Genomic DNA, 15006 nt, shown 5'->3' on the forward strand with positions numbered 1-15006 from the left:
ATGGAGGCACAGCGCAACAGACTGGAAGTTCAGTAACTCATCCCTCCTCACTGATCATCTTAATGGCTTTATTTTAGGGCTGTCAAGCAATTAAAAAAATTAATCGCGATTAGTTGCACGATTAAAAAATTAATACTTGATTAATTGCACTGTTAAAGAATAATAGAATATCATTTATTTAAATATTTTTGGATGTTTTCTATATTTTAAAATATATTGATTTCCATTACCACACAGAATACAAAGTGCACAGTGCTCACTTTATATTATTATTTTTATTACAAATTTTTGCACAGTAAAAAACAAAAGAAATAGTATTTTTCAATTCACCTAATACAAGTACTGTAGGGCAATCTTTTTATCATGAAAGTTGAACTTACAAATGTAGAATTAAGTACAAAAAATAACTGCACTCAAAAATAAAACAATGTAAAGTTTTAGAACCTGCATGTCCACTCAGTCTTATTTCTTGTTTGGCCAATCACTCAGACAAACAAGTTTGTTTACATTTGCAGGAGATAATGCTGCTTGCTTCTTGTTTACAATGTTACCTGAAAGTGACAACAGGTGTTTGCATTGTACAGTTGTAGCTGGCATTGCAAGATATTTACGTGCCAGATGCTCTAAAGATTCATATGTCCCTTCATGCTTCAACCACCATTTCAGAGGACATGCGTCCATGCTGATGACGGGTTCTGCTCGATAACAATCCAAAGCAGCGCGGAGCGACACATATTCATTTTCATCATCTGAGTCAGATGCCACTACCAGAAGGTTGATTTTCTTTTTTGGTGGTTTGGGTTCTGTAGTTTCTGCATCGGAGTATTGCTCTTTTAAGACTTCTGAAAGCATGCTCCACACCTCGTCCCTCTCAGATTTTTGAAGGCACTTCAGATTCTTAAATCTTGGGTCGAGTGCTGTAGCTATCTTTAGAAATCTCACATTGGTACCTTCTTTGTGTTTTGTCAAATCTGAAATGAAAGTGTTTTTAAAATAAACAACATGTGCTGGGTCATCATCCAAGACTGCTAAATATGAAATAATAACAGAATGTGGGTAAAACAGAGCAGGAGACACACAATTCTCCCCCAAGGAGTGCAGTCACAAATTTAATTAACACAATTTTTTTAAACGAGTGTCATCAGCATGGAAGCATGTCCTCTGGAATGATGGACGAAGCATGAAGGGACATACAAATGTATAGCTTATCTGGCACGTAAATTCCTTGCAATGCTGGCTACAAAAGTGCCATGTAAATGCCTGTTCTCACTTTTAGGTGACGTAAATAAGAAGCAGGCAGCATTATGTCCCGTAAATGTAAACAAACTTGTTTATCTTACCAATTGGGGGAACAAGAAGTAGAACTGAGTGGGCTTGTAGGCCCTACATTGTTTTACTTTTACAATGGTTTTTTTTTAAAGCAGTTATGTAACAAAAAAAATCTACACTTGTAAGTTGCACTTTCATAATAAAGATATTGATTATGGTATGTGTGTGAGGTGAATTGAAAAACACAATTTGATTATCATTTTTACAGTGCAAATATTTGTAATAAAAATAATAATGTAAAGTGAGCAGTGTACACTTCATATTCTGTGTTGTAATGGAAATCAATATTTGAAAATGCAGAAAAGCACCCAAAATATTTAATACATTTCAACTGGTATTCTATTGTTTAACAGTGTGATTAAATGCGATTCATTTTATAAATCACAATTAATTTTTTTGAGTTAATCGCGTTAGTTAACTGTGATTAACAGCCCTACACAGCATGAGAGTGGCCTCAGAGCAGAAAAGCCATTACCCAGCACTATTTTCCAGAACCTCTCAGAGTGATTCTGTTGCTGTCCATTTGGAGAAGTGACCAAGGGCTGACCCAGGACCAGCATGATTGTGTGAAGTTTCAACTTTCTGCACTATATCATTTCAACAGAACTCTCACCTATGTGCTCATTGTTGTACTATGTGGATTACCTGGAGGTAGTGAGAGAACACAAATTATTGCAGATTCAGCTCACCAATGTACAGCCACCCTGTCCTGTATTTCAGTGCGAGATGGGTGAGATGTGAAAAGGATAGCTTAAAATTCTACATCATGGCAAAGGGAAGAGAGGAGGAGGGACTAGAACAAGTTGAACTCTCCCAGCTATGCTTCTGTAGATTCCTGATCAAAAAGCAGAAGTTTCAAATATATGTCCATGGTGGCATTTCCTCTCATTCAGCACTCTCTATCTGTGAACTAGGACTGGGCAAAACTGATGAGAAGCTTTCCTTGAAAAGTCATGCAACATAGTGTAACAGTTCCTTTATTGTGGTTTTTCTCAGCCTGTTCTTTTGCGCAATGCCAGGAACTGAAACAGAGGGAGGCATGCAAATACTTTAAAAGACACTTTTTTGCAAAATTTCCCACTAGTGCATTTTTGACCGTGAGGCGTAGAACAAGTTTTTGAGGAGAACTGCAAAATGCTCTGGTGGTGAGGGTGCCCTATTCCTCCAAAAGTCCCAGGGATTGGAAGGATTTGGGAAGGAAGTAGGGTGTGTGTGACTGATATATTTCCATCTCTTCTTCTAATTGTGATTTGCAATTTTTTTTCTTCATGTACTGGTAATCTTGTACCTGTAGGAGGATTTGCCTTTGTGGTAGTTCTTTCCCATCAGAGCGGGCAACTCCCCTTTCCTCTCCATGACTATCCTTTGTCTTCTTCTGTATTTATGGTAGGTTTGCATGCTGAATAGTGGGGAAAAGAATTGGGCTGAGGGAAGTAAGGAAGGAGTCTGTTCAAGTAACCTCCTTGAATAAGCAATATAGTCATGGAGAACTGAACGCTTTCTGAGAGTCAAGAACTCCTGAATTCTAATCTACATCTGCAATTGACTAACTCTGTGTCACTTCACTTTATTGCCTCAGTTTCCTTATCTGTAAAATGGGGTAATAATACTGAGTTACCTACCTCAAAGGGGTTGAATAAGGATTAAATACTTAACGTTTGGGAGTACTTTGAATGTGCCAGGTCAAATTCTGTTGTCAATTAGACTGGTGTAACTAAGAGCAGAATTTGGTCCCTCAAGAACTATATGAGTGCTAAATGTACCGATAGGGAGCCAGCCTCTATTTTCTTGGTATCAAAGTACTTCAGTATTTGAGATTCAGGGAAAGATCCCAAGAGTTAAACCTCTAGTGTGATGGGGGCATTTGCCTCATGCTACCCTATAAGGGGTTAATAGAGCCCTGGAGAGGCCACTTGAAAAGTAGCCAATAGGAGTGGGGGCTGCAAGGAGCAGCCAATCAGGGCCTGGCAGCCCCAAATAAGAAGAGCTGCATGGTAGAACATGGTTAGTTGTTCCCTGGAGCTCAAGGAGGGAGGATTGGATGCCTTGCAAGCACCCTGGAGCTCCTATTAGAGACTGGGGAAGCTAGAGATAATTCCTGGCTGGCTGCTAAGACTGGCCTGCTGAGGCCCTGAGGTAAGGGTGAAGAAGGTGCTGGGGTGAAGAGGTTGGAAGGGTAGTATGTGGCTGCCAGCTACAAGGTGCCTGGGCTGGGACCTGGTGTAGGAGGTGGTTCTGGCTCCCTCTCCTGCTCCCACTTGCCACTGAGAAAGTGGTTTGACAGTTGGATTGTGATACTGGCCCCCAGAAAGGGGGAGCACAGATTGTGGCATGGCCGGTGGGCAGTGTCATGAAGAGGACACTGGTCTTTGGAGTGATGCAGGTCTGGGAGCAGAAGTGACAGTGCAGAAGAGAAAGGAAATAACAAAATAAAACTACCAGCAGCACTATCCTGTGAAGTAGCACTATATCATGCAGACAAACATGGTGGAATGAATTAAGTATTGCATCCCAAACAAGAATATCACCCTCTTGATTTGAATATGGTATTTTGCAGCATAATCAAGTGTATAACTACATGTGATGGGGCTCCACTTGCCACACAGGTGTCTACTGCTGGTTGTCTTGGGGGTCGGTATGCCCACTCCCGGTGGTGTCTCACCTGCTGTCCCTTCTGCTCCCAGACCTTCATCACTCCAAGGAGTGTCCTCTTCATGACACTGCCCTCTGAATGCTCACATTTTTCCACCTAAGCAATTTCTCTCCCATAGCCACATGTGTTAAAATATATATGATATACCAAAATACATATATACAAACTCCTTCTGGACCTTTGTTATGCCATATGTTCTTTAAAATCTAATTTCCCCTAGATGTGCAGTAAGGTACTAGATTTGACCCAGGACCTTTGTCATGAAGTATCACCATACTGGTGAAAGATAAGTACAAGTTCTACTACAGTCTGTTTTTGGTAGACTTGTTTGAATTTTATTAATATACAAAGGTAAAATCAATAAACAGACTACCATTTCTAAAACTTATTTATTTTATTCACACTAAAACTTATTCTCTGGTTGGATAGCTCCAAGACAGAGAGAAAATACATTAGTGTAGAGGTTACCTCAGTTAGGGTCTGAACCTGCTCCCATAGAAATAAAAGGCAAAACTTCTCAATTATTTTGGTGAGGATGGAATTGGGCCTTGGAAGTGTGTGTGTGTGTATTCTTACTATATGTTCCATTCTATGCATGCGATGAAGTGGGCCTTAATTCAGTAACCACCCTTGTTCAGTGGTCACACTTTTATCATGCAAGACATATGGGAAAACACTGATTATTTACATAAAATACTCTCCTAATTTATCACTGGTTTAAAATTTCTAGCCAAAATAACAAGTCCAGAGAGAGAACTATTCCCTCCCTAATTATAACAAGCAAGGAAAACGGTAAGAATATAATGTTGTTACACAACACAGTTGAGACTCTTCTTCAAAGTCCACAGCTTTGGAGTCCAGTCTCTGTGTCTGCAGTTGCTTCAGCCTATCTGTTCACAATACATGAGTTTTATAAACTAGGGAGAAAAAAACCAACAATCCTGTATCAGAAGCCCTCTTGCTTAGTTGCATGGAAGATCAGAGTAAGCCACTCTAAAATAGAGCAGAGAGTACGTTTGGAAAAGAGTATATATTTCCAACAGTGGCATCAGGTTAATCAAACATAGAATGGTTACAGGGCTGGACAGGCCCTTTATAGCTGGAGCAGAAACTCATCTTTGTCAGCACCAGCTTGTTCCTGTTATACTTTAAAAACACCTGCAGGACAGGGGATGTGATCCATTAGCGTGAAGAAGCTGCCTTGGGGACCAGTCTGGAATGTTTAAACAAACCCATGTTGCTGACCCTGATTTTAGGCCAAAGTTCCATGAGCTGGGTAGGCTGTAGCTCTTCCCTTAGCAGTTAAAGACAAAGCCAGCTCAGGCTGATTCCAAGCTGATCTCTTTTAGTGGCCAAGGAGAAAATCAGGTTTCTGGAAAAAATAGTCCCTTCTGTTGTCATCTTGTCCTGTTTGCATATTTATTGCTGGAGTGGGCTGAGCAGCCAGTTCACATATGTGAAAATTAAATTATCTAGGGATGCCCAGAGCATGTGTTTCAGAGTAGCAGCAGTGGTAGTCTGTATCCGTGAAAAGAACAGGAGTACTTGTGGCACCTTAGACTAACAAATTTATTTGAGCATAAGCTTTCATGGGCTACAGCCCACTTCGTCAGATGCATAGAATGGAACATATAGGAAAGATAGATGGATAGATAGAGAGAACATGAAAAGGTGTAGTAAGAGGCTAATTAAGATGCACAAAAAGAACAGGAGTACTTGTGGCACTTTAGAGACTAACAAATTTATTTGAGCATAAGCTTTGTGGGCTACAGCCAACTTCATGGGAGCATGTGTTGCATGCTTATTTATATGTTTAAAATATAAACCACAGAAATCCACCATTTCTTTTATGCAAACAGCAATAGCTGTGGTAGGAGTGCCCCTTACACACTGTGGCCACTGGATCATGTAATTACAGTGGTTATGCATTTGCTCCTTCTCCAGCCTGACCTCAAACAGCCACTTGTACTACCTGTTGTGGAGCTGGCTCAATCCTAAACTCTAATGTGCCAGGGGATAGAATAACCCTGTTCCACGACTGCTTACTCTTTAAGCCAGTATGGTTCTGCTGGGTTGGGGTCTTCCATGGCCACTATGATGCTGTGTGAATTTTACCCATACAGCTTTAAGAACTGAGACAAGCATCTTAACTAAAGAAAAGTTAATTTAGTGCTCATGAAAGGTGCCAGATAGGTGATACCAGAGAGTGAAGGCTGAAATGCAGCACTGTGAGAAGCAGTGAAAATGTCCTCGCACTACTCTGCCTCTGTGGTTAGAGCAGGTCAGTCATGCTGATTCTGCAAAGGCCCTAGTTGTGGGGGTGGATTTTGCAATGGAAATACCTGACCGCTAAGAAATGGATAAAGACTGTCAAATTATTTCACACAGGCTGCCTAACAGCCACTCCGTGGGAACAACTTTGACCTGGGCCAGACCTGAGTTTCAGATAGATAAGACAGATGTTTTTAAATGTGGAAGTATTTATAATTTGTAGCTCTGCCCATATATTATGTTGCTGAAATGGGTTTTTTATTTTATTTACAAAAACATTCCCCCCCACCACCCAGTTTACCTTTAACTGACAGGTTCAGCTTTGAATGTCATTATTCTTACAGTTGAGGTCAAATCCTGACCAGCGCGTGTGGTTTTTTTTTAAGTAAAAATGCTCAGGTTTCTACTTAACCACTTCATAAAAAATAAAATTACCTGGAGAAATCCACTGTACTCTAATCTTAAATATTCTGATGCACACCATGCACTGTGAACTATTAAAGATCTGTAACCGTAAACTGAATAGTGGCTGCTATTACTATTTAATACAAATGGATTCAAATAGTTGGAAGAAATATTAAATGTGTAATGCATATTAGTGACTGAGATATTGTTGTCATCAATGGCACCTTTTTTTTTTAGAGATGAAGAAAAACTTCTGGGTCATTTATAAAACCAGAATGTAGGACAAGGATGGGAATGGTTAATATTTTTAGCCTGGGCTTTTCTAACCCTAAACTTGTGTCATAATACACTTATAAATTTTATTTTCATTCAGACTATACTAACTGGTAGCCTAACTCGAGTATTCTTTCTCACTGTTTGCAATGTTAAAACTGTCTTCAATTTTAGAAATATATAAAGAACCTAAATTTTTTTGGCTTAAAATCAAATAACAGAGCATATCTCAAAGCTGTGCTGATTAAAAATGAAGGGACAGATCCTCAGCCCTTTTTCTTTCCCTGTTGTGCAGCTCCTGTGGCATTAAGGAGATGGAGAGCCACTCTATGGAAGCAGCTGGGGAATTCTCAAAGATTTGGCTCTGTTGCCAACTCCTGTCCACTCCCTTCCCCTCAGTGCACTAGGTATAGAGGGGATATCTCAAGGGCAAGTGGGGGCTTAGCAGGAACATACCTCTAGGTGTGGAGCCTGCTTAACTGTGTTGCTGGGAGGCTGAACCTAGCAGATTGGGTATGGCTAAGTGGAAAGGTGATAGAAAACCACCTACCTCCTGCTCTATCGCCACTATCCTTATGTGTTGTGGTAGGGTGACTGAGCCCTTTAAGGGTAGCAAGGACTAGGGATCAGTCACCCTCTGTCCCATGGTGAGTCCCTTTAAGGTTCCTGGGACTTTTTGAGTGGATGAAGACCTAGGAAGGGCAGAGGCAGGTTTATAGGGAGGGGAGAGAGAGGAAGATGATCTCAGGGTTAATGATGGGGGGGCGGGGGGAACCCAGGCTACTATTTCTGTAAGGTTCCATGACCAGGGGACTTGTATTGTGGGATGGGGCTGTTAACCCTGCAACATTAACTATGATGGTAAAGGCCAGCTATACCTTGCAGCTAATTAGCAGGATCTTGGACCCTTATCCAGTATCTATCACCTAGGGGTTCGCAGGGAAAGATAGTGTATCTCCATATCCCATGATGCAAATGGATAGAGAGAAGAATAAAATATACAGATCATTTATTTAAACAGATGACTTAAGAAACAACAGTGAGATGTGGTTTGACAATTTGGATTTAAAATCCAGGTGTAACAAAACAGATACCCTGGCAATAAACCTAAAACAATAATACTCCAAATACTACACTGTTTCTAGGTGTTGATAGGCAGTAGATGGTACAACACCATTCTCACAGGCAACTGATGGACCCTGGGTCGCAACCGCTTCTTAATGGGAGATCAACAGGATCTGCTCATGCTAAAGAGGCCTGGCTCTGTGATCACTCAAGGGTGAGCAATCAACAGGACCTCTATCCCTTTCTCTGAAAACAATGTGGAATTCAGAGATTGGTAAGCACAGTCACAGTTCTTAATGCTGACGTCTTCCGTTACTTTGCAGGTGACGATCTTCTGGTCCATGTCGCTGCGCAAACACAACAGTACCGTGGCTGCGGCTAGGACGGACAGCAGCTAAGCAGCGGGCGCTCAGCATTTATATAGGCACACATGCACCAAAGTTTTGAGGTAAAACTGGCAGATTTCCTGCTGGAACCTGTTTGAACCAATTCCGTGCTGACCGTTAACTGCTTTTCCCGCCAAAGTTCCAAAAGGGCACAATAACTTCAACAAGAAGCTAAACAAAGATCGAGTTGAGCTGTTTGGCAGGCGCACCATTTTGAATTTTAGACTCCATATCTAATTCGTGGTGAAATACCTTAACCAAATATAAAGGCATAAAATATAGCCTATTCCAAAGCACAAACAATTTATAATCTCTATTCCCTATACAAAAACATGTTAGAGGGCAAAGCTCCCTCTTTCCCAACCCACCAGGAGGAGCCATGGGAAAGAGGGTGGTATATCTGCTGCTTTCTCTGACATAGTAGGGACATGCAGTTGGGGACCCAGTGGTGCTGGCTGCCCTTTCCTAGCTCAGGGAGGGTTAGGGTTAAGTAAAGATGGGCTAGCTAGGAGAAGTGCTTCAGGGCTGTAGCTGGCTTGAACCAGCACAGTCTCAACAAGGAGGGCTGTGGGATTTCTGAAGCTATGGGGCTAAGGAAGAAGTAATAAATCAGACCCCACACAAGGGGGAAAATCTTGCTTTTAGGTCTGAGTCAACTATTGCAGTGAATGCGGGGGGAGCTGAGGGCTGGGTACCAATGGGGCCATTCCAAGCCATGAGGGTGGCATTCTAGAGGCGGCAACCCTGTTATACACACCTAAATATCTGACTCAGACTCAGTGTCAATCATTCATGCTTACTGCTAAGCCAGAGAATGAAAGCGTTCTGAATCTCTCTCTCTCACACACACACACACACACACACACACACACACACACCTCCCCGATGTTCTTTCATAGAATATCAGGGTTGGAAGGGACCTCAGGAGGTCATCTAGGCCAACCCCCTACTCAAAGCAGGACAAAGAACATCAAGGTGCAAAATCAAACAGTTGAAAACTAAAATTCTGGCACTGAGATTGCATGTGCAACTTTAAATGGGACTCCTTGTGTGTGCATTATGATACAATTTTTAATTTTGTGATCATATACTATTTTTTTCCAGAGGACCCCTGCCTCATTCAGTGCACAGGCCTCAAGGGAGGCATGCAAGCTGGGGATGTGCTCTGGCCATAATCTGGCCCTGCCTCTTTGGGTGAGGGCCTGCAGTGCAGGAACAAATTGCATCAGGGCAAAGACTCTACCAAACAAGAGGAAGAGTGGTAGATATCTCTTAGAAACAGAAAATAATAAAGCTGGCTGCTGTCATATGTTTTACATGCATTTGTAGCGAGTACGTTAGGCTGGTACACTGTTGCTAGTACATTTTCCAAGGAGCCTAAGGCAGTTAGGAGCCCAACTGCCATTGACAGTCAAAGGGAGCTGGGTGCTTCACTTCCATAGGAGCCTTTAAAAACCGCAGTGCCAGCTCCTCCACTTGTGTAAATCATTGTAGTGCCATTGAAGTCATTGGAGCTGCAGAAGCTCATACCAAGTAAGGAGCTGAACCCAAGTGTTACCTTTGTGCAGACAGGTAGCATAGTACACTACCACTCCCTTGGATGTTGAAATACACCTTGGGGTGTACAGGTGTCAGTAGATCAACACAAACTGTAATGGCTACTGAATCGGATCAACAAAAATTAGTTTGGTGCTGTTTTAGATTATTTTAAAAAATCACTTTTTAAACAAATGGCAATATTGGATTTTTTGTATTCCCAGCTCTGTGCGACCTTGGGTAATCTCTCCAAACCTCATAATCTATCCCTAAAATGAGAATATTAATGTCTTTCTATAGGGGTATTGTGACGTTTAATTAACAAATGTAAAATGCTTTGAGATCCTCTGATGAAAGGCACTGTACAAATGCTAAGTATTTCTATTTTAAAGTAACCAGTATAAATAATCATGGATCATTATGAGCATCTACTTTTTATTTTTAGGCACACATTTATTCATCTTTCCACTGGTAGACTAAATTAAAGCACTAAACAGTGAATACAATTTGAAAACAAGCAATAAAAGTAGAAAGGAAATTAATATCTATTTCCATGCACTAAAAGAAAAAAATATTAATAACCCTTTCCCTGTAGATATAACCTTGCAAATGTTTCTAATCTGTGAACATATGGGTCTGTGGAAAATGGCTACAATCATGTAAGAAGCCATTAAACATAAAATGGAATCTCTTAAAATCTTTTAGTGGGCTTGCCAACTCTTCTGTTTGGTCACTTTTGTTTGATTGGTGGTGGTTGAATGATTTGCTGTTTGCCTTTCTATTTAAAACCTAACTGATTTTTTTAAATAACTTATGCTTTAGAACAGGTGGTGTCAACTTTTTCATAGTGTGGATGATGAGATGTGCAAACCTCACACTGGGGAGCAGAGGGTTAAGGAGTACCTTGGAGCCCAGGAAACTCCACCCAACCACATCTGCTGGATGTGCTCATAGTGGAGGTGGAGTTAAAAGGACATCACCCAGATCAGGCAGGGTGGTCAGTGCAAGTAAACAGGCCTGCACTGGTAGCTCCTGGAGGGATTGAGCAGGTGTCCCACTCTGCCCCAAAACAGATGGTAAAACAGAGCTGCAGGCTGCTGCTGAAGAGGTGTAGGAAAGAACCTTTGGACCCCTTTCAGTTGAGTATGCATTGCAAGCCAAGAGCTAGGCCCCCCCGGGCCTCTGGAGAGGTAGAGGGTGCAGTACCCTTGCTCAGGCAACACCCCTAAACTGCCAGCTCCAGGGCTTGGGTGGAACCTGGCACAATAGGAGCGCCTGGGTTTCTCTACTGTCAGTTGAAGACTTAAGCCACTAGGTGCTATTGTAAGTTGCAGACTTAAACCATTAGGGTATGCAGGGGAGACCCTTTCTACTTTCTGAAATTGAATTGAACAACTTTTCAAAACATAAATTGTCTTGTGAATACCTTCCTCCCATGTGTAGTCAGGTGGACTGCCTATCAACCCATTTGCCAATCCATGTGCTCACATGGAAAAATACCAACATTAGAGAGGTATTAATGTTTCAGACTATGTGTTACTGGCATTTGGCATTAGGAAATAAAGAGGAGGACTTAAGCACTGTGACTCCAGAGAGTTCTCCATGGATCATCATGCAGTTCTCTATGGACATGTAACAGGGTGGACTCAGGGTGCTGCCACACTTGTCCTGGGAAAGGAGCAGTAGAAGAGTCCTCCAAGTAGCCTACAGTGCTGCAGGGGAAGTAGTCAATCAAAAAGGATGCAGGGAGCAGCCAATCAGGGCTCAGGAGGCCATATAAAAAGGAGCTGCTGCAGCAGCATAGACAGCCAGTGCCTTGCTGGAGCTAGAGTACAAATGGTGTTCCTGGCCAGCCAAAGGGAACTGCAGCACCACAGACAGTTCAGTGTGGGCAGGGACTAGAGGAGTAGGAAAGAGCTCCTGACTGGCTGCTGGGCCTGAACAGAGCCCTGAGGTCAGGGTGAAGCATTGGTGAAGGCTGGTGTTGCAAGGAAGCGGCCCAGGGAACTGACAGCAGTTTAGTTAGAGACATAGTGGTATATGGCTGCTATTCCTAGGGTCCCTGGGTTGGACCTCAGAGTAGTAGTTGGGCCTGGGACACCCCATAAGTCACTGGGGAAATTGCCTACAATTGGCCAGGGATAAACCCCCAGAAGGTTTGAACTGTTAAGAGGCCCAACTAGAGAGCTGGGGCCAGAACAGATTAGAGTGGGCTAAGAGTCTCTAGGAAGAAGTCCTTGGGGCATGGCCCCCTACCAGGGCCAGGAGCCCATAAAGACTTTGTTGGACTAATAGCCCAGAAGGGGTCTTTTTGAGTTGTGTTCTATACAGATTGTGTGTGACTCTGCCGGAGGACTGAGTCACTAGAAACTGACAGAGAAACTGCCAAAAGGGGTCACCACAGACTGAATGAGATGCAGACACACACCCAGCTAGGGGGTACTCATGAAAGATGAATGCCACTCTGTTTCAAGACCATAGTTTAAGAACATCTGCTATAGAAAAAAGTTCTGTTTATAAAAGATTAATCAATTGTTGTAAAGTCCAATAGGTTGTTTGACCATGGCTTATCTCTATCTCCTTCTACTGATTGTGCTTGTAACTCGTACTGCTCATGTCTGTAACATACTTACAAAAAGTTAGTGATATATGTTATAATTCATGTATAAATGAAACCTTCATATTAACTGTCTCAAAATAGAATTGAGTTTGTTTTGCAATAGTGAAACATAAGGTACTTGATAAGCTGGGAAAACATGTTGGAAGCTCGGTTGTTTGGTCAGGATGTTTCAGTCCATCACAACAATTAACTTTACATATTTCTCCAGTATTTTGAACAGTGAATAAAGTCACTTCAGGGTCAGTGCCAGATTTGAAAGAGTATTTTAAGCAACTCCTTTGTCTTATTTTTCTATTCTGTAGTCCTGATCCATGATATTTGTGGTGATGGTTTCCCTCTTACTGGGTCCTGTCACATAAATTGTGTGTGTTTTTTTTTTTTTTTTAAATAGAGCAATTCTATGTATTACTTAGCATACAATAAAGAGAAAGCAATTAACATACAAAAGTGTTGCCAATTACAATATTTTTATTGTAAGTTTCCTGTCTTATTTGGATTGGAACCTTGTGGCATTGCTGTGGCTTTGGTTTTCAATAGCACATCGGTGCTTAACATCCACTGTTAAGCTGCTAAAACTCTTACATGGCAAGTTGATATTGACCCATCTCTAATTTTCAAATAAAGCAAAGAAATTTCCTTTTCCCTGAGGGACAAGGTAGCTGAGGTAGTATCTTTTATTGGACTAACTTCTATTAGTGGAAGGTACAAGCTTTTGAGCTACACTGTGCTCTTCCTGAGGTCTGGAGAAGGAAGCAGTGTGTCTGAGCTAAATACAAGTTAGGACAGATGTGGGAGGTTGCCACTTGAAATGAAGTGGGCAAGTGGGGGTTAGATTGTTCTAGTCCTCTTTATCTGACATTTCTTTTGTGTGAACTCTAGCCAGAGGTCTCATCTGGATAGTTTTGTGGCTATGTGGATAAAGCATAGCTGAGAGATGGAGTTTGAAACATGAGGTAGACAGCCAGGGATACTATCTGGCTCCCAGTGAACAAGGGGCTAACTTCAACTCAGCTTCCCTTTCTTTTTTCCCTATTAGAATATGGGGAAGGCCTATAACAGCAAGCCCTGGGAAGGGAGGGAGCAGGCTGCCTTTGGGAAGGTTGGACTGACTTCACGCTTAGGGTTCTAAGACTGGGTTGAAGCACAAATTGGGGATTTTTCGGTTTACTTTCTGCAGAGGTTAATTTAACTAATTTCGCTTTCTTGTTAAAGCACTAGCCCTTGGGGGAAATTCCTTGCTGACTGCTACTGGTTTTCCCTTTTCTGCTGAATCATTCCACTCACTTCCAGGGACGTTTCATGAAAAGTCTAACTTTTTTTTTCCACCCTAATCCTTGGGTGTGGCTGAGCTGTACGGGGTGCAGGATTGAAGTAGTGATGGTAAGTTACTATCGGATAGCCATCAAGCTTGGGAATCAGTACCCTCCTTTCAGTGTGCCTTCCTGCTTTACCCATCCCTTGCATGTTGAGTTGCCTTCTGAATCTATGGGAGTTCAATGACATCTAAGCTAGTATAACTGTGTGTGCGAAGAGGCCAAAGAGATGGGTGAAGCATGAAAAGTCACTAACAAGAAAGTGTATGAAGAGGTAAATTAAAATAAACACCCTCTTCCAACCCCAAGAGGTAATGCTTGTTATACTCAGTCAGATTCACACCCAATCAGACTTGGAAATTACATGGCTATACACTTCACCGTCTGAATTTGTCTACTGTGTGTTCATCTCCTTCACCTTGCATCATTTGTGTGCATGCATGCTTTCCCAAGTGACTCCATGGGTGATTTGGAATAATCTGTCTGGGCCAGTAGGACAGCTGACTGAAAGTGGGTATATAGGGAGTAAAGACATAAGGTACTGGGGATTTGGAGAACACTCCTTCCTAAAAATCTACCTCTCAATGTTGCTAATCCAGGCCCTTAACCTGAAAGTTTGTGAGTGCTGTACTTGACTATATGTGCTTTTGAATTAATTGTGTGACACCTTTAAAGGGAAGTAAAAGCAAGTTTCTTTCTAAGACCCCCTTAAGAAGCTTTTTTTAATATTAAATACTCAGACACACTACCCTTCATTCACTATTTCTGGGACATTGATGGGAAAACCTCTTCAGTCATGAAGACAGCACGTAGATCAGTGAGGTTAAGATGACTTTTAATGAAACAGTGTGAGCAAATGGTGCTCTTAGCTCTATAAAAAGCTGCAGAAGTTCAGACTATTGTTTTGAATTCTGCTCTTGTTCTACACCAAGCTCCATAGATTTCAGTGGAACTGTTCCAGGTTGACAGACAAGAGTAGAATTTGTCCCTACAACTGCAAGATGTGGAACTAAAACTTTACTTTCTTAAAGAGCTTAAGTTATACAGTGTCAGCATACACTAGTGACTTGTTTCTTGGTCTCTCTTCAGCAGTAATGTTATGCAGCAGTTACTTGTGTGGGAGGGTGTAGTTCCACATCTAACCAGTGCAAAATA

General features: G+C 41.8%; 1 long non-coding RNA gene across 2 annotated transcripts; it reads left to right on the top strand.

The window, feature by feature from the left end:
• Window positions 1–3336: 3336 nt before the first annotated feature.
• LOC119858897 lies at window positions 3337–12997 on the top strand. Of its 2 annotated transcripts, none has more exons than XR_006282518.1 (5): window positions 3337–3465; window positions 6896–6935; window positions 8077–8210; window positions 8320–8444; window positions 10741–12997. It is a non-coding gene; the product is annotated as an uncharacterized LOC119858897 (long non-coding RNA). The 2 variants fall into 2 exon arrangements; XR_005294046.2 differs by lacking the exon at window positions 10741–12997 and adding an exon at window positions 9487–10339.
• Window positions 12998–15006: the final 2009 nt, after the last annotated feature.

The sequence above is a fragment of the Dermochelys coriacea genome, chromosome 7 (assembly GCF_009764565.3).
Source record: "Dermochelys coriacea isolate rDerCor1 chromosome 7, rDerCor1.pri.v4, whole genome shotgun sequence".
NCBI lineage: Eukaryota > Metazoa > Chordata > Testudines > Dermochelyidae > Dermochelys > Dermochelys coriacea.